This window comes from Falco peregrinus, chromosome 3 (genome assembly GCF_023634155.1).
Source record: "Falco peregrinus isolate bFalPer1 chromosome 3, bFalPer1.pri, whole genome shotgun sequence".
Lineage (NCBI taxonomy): Eukaryota > Metazoa > Chordata > Aves > Falconiformes > Falconidae > Falco > Falco peregrinus.
The window spans coordinates 42,083,304-42,085,662 of NC_073723.1; positions in this window are offsets into that span (position 1 = coordinate 42,083,304).

Consider the following 2,359-nt stretch of genomic DNA (forward strand, 5'->3'; position numbering starts at 1 on the left):
TGAGTTTTCATTTCTTTTTTTTTCCCCCCAAAGAAAGGCACAAATTAGTTACTGGTAGCTACAATTGTTGTTCAAGTCTGATTATGATTATAGACATTAAATGACTAATTATAATTTTATATTATTTTTTTTCACACAATAGTAATTCTTGTTTGAAACTGCCATGCTTATTTCTTTATAAAATTCCCCAGACTGTTTAACAGAACACAGTAGAAATGGACGTGCAATTTGAAAAATAACTTTGCTTATATAATGCTTCTTTTAAAAGCTGTTGATTACAATAACTGTTTGCCAAAGTGTGAGCTCATTAGCCTATGCAAATTCTGATAGCACTATTTCAGAAGTTGTTTATAGAGAACTTCTATGTTATGTGGCCTAGTCTGTTTTCCTTTGTGTTTATGTAACTGTGCCATTCAGTTTTGTAGACTATAAGGGCACAGTTAGGATTGCGCAGTTGATGCTATGGCAGAGAACCCAGGGAAAATTCACCAGGGGTAAGTTCCTTCCCTTTTTCTCCTCAAGTGAGAAAATGTTACAGGGTCATATTAATGATTTACACTTAAGCAAAATCTGATACCAGTTGATATGAATTTAACTGTAAAATACTTGCAATGGTTGCTTACTATACTGAAGACATTAATACTAAGTCTCAGAGAAAAGTTATTTATTTCAACATGCTGTTCAGAAATGGTCCAAAGGCTTTAATAAGGCAGCCTGAAATGCTAAATGTAAGCTATTATGCAGGAGCAGCAAGTGAGATTCAAAGGATCTCAGTATCTCAGAGAAGTCTATGTCTGTTACTGGCGTTCTGCTACATGTGATAAATCATGTATTCTAAAACAATAGAAGTTTATTTATAAATATAAATAAAATTTAATAGAAATTTATTTTTAGAAGTAATTTTTTAGAAGATGGATAATATTCTGTTATTAGAAGACAGGTAATATTCTGATATTGGAAGATACATAAGGGTCAGTTATATCATCTAATCTTACCCACCAAAACTGCATCCTGCTGCTGTTCCTTCTATAGTCGATGGGGAAGGGCACCCCTAAAGGAAGATTCATCACATCCTAAATAAGTGCCAAGGTAGGCAGGATGACAGTCCTTGGGGTGTGATTTTTTTTCTTTCTCCATTGATTGTAGAGGACCCTATACAACTTAACATCCAGTTTGAATTAATTGTGTATGGCAGAAACCTGAGATAAATACCAACCTACAAGTAGGGGTACCAATACCACTCAGATAATGCTGCATCACACACTACTGGCTTTGGCAAAGCAGCACTGAGCTAGCTGTATGAGGTACTGTTTTGCTGCTTTAGAGTGCTGACAAAAGCAACTGACTGGTGACTAAGACATCCTTTTAAATTTAAGTTTAGGAATTACTATAGCCCAGCAAAACACAGCCCAAAAGAGCTTGGAAGAGACCTGCAGTATGTAATGTTTCTGTGCTATTGTACCTATTGTATGATGCCATTTTCCAGAGCCCAGATTACAAAAATACTTCTTTCTTCTTGCTCTGTCTTTTCATCTAATTCAAACAGTATAACAGACCTGATGGTTTACAAAATTATCAACAGCCCAGTGTCAGTTGTGGCAGTGACATGTATCCCCACACAGTATTAACTTCAACCAGGCAAATGCATTTCTTCTGTCAGGTGAATAACACAGTGTTCACTAGAGATGTGCGTCTTCATGTACAACAGTTTTGGAAAACTCCAAATGTAGGCATAGCAGAATTATAGAAATCAAACTGTGTTTGTCTGAAGTGTCTCAATTTTTTTTGTGAGCACCCAGCCAGATTCTGATGACTAAACTTTTGACATTGAAGAGAAGCTGTTTCCTAGACCATGGGCTGAATATTCATGAAAACAAATCTGATGGAAGCTAGGCCTTAAAGAAGGCAGGAGCTGAACTTCATCTTGCAGTGAAAACAAAGCATCTAAAGGGGAAAGAACAGATAAGACAACACTTCTGCACAAAAGTATTTGTTCTACAGTGCATTGAGCATGAGTCACTGAGAGTCATGATGTCATAAAAAAAGACAAAACCTGTAATTATGATATAAAAATAGGATTATAGACTGTGGACACAAGAAGTAATCCACCTGATACTCAGCAGTACCTAGGGTATGCATAAACATACTGGTCCTCTGCTTCAAGGAGGACATGGTCAACTGGAAGAGAAAGCAGCAGGAAGATCAGCCTGGGAAACAAGACATACATAATTAAGTGGTTTGATGTGTTTGGCACTGAAAGAAGTCTGAGAACATGATAATGATCATCAAATATGTAAAATACTGCTTCACAGAAGAAGGAAACCATCTGCTCTGCAAGGCAGGAAGGAGAACAAGGGGC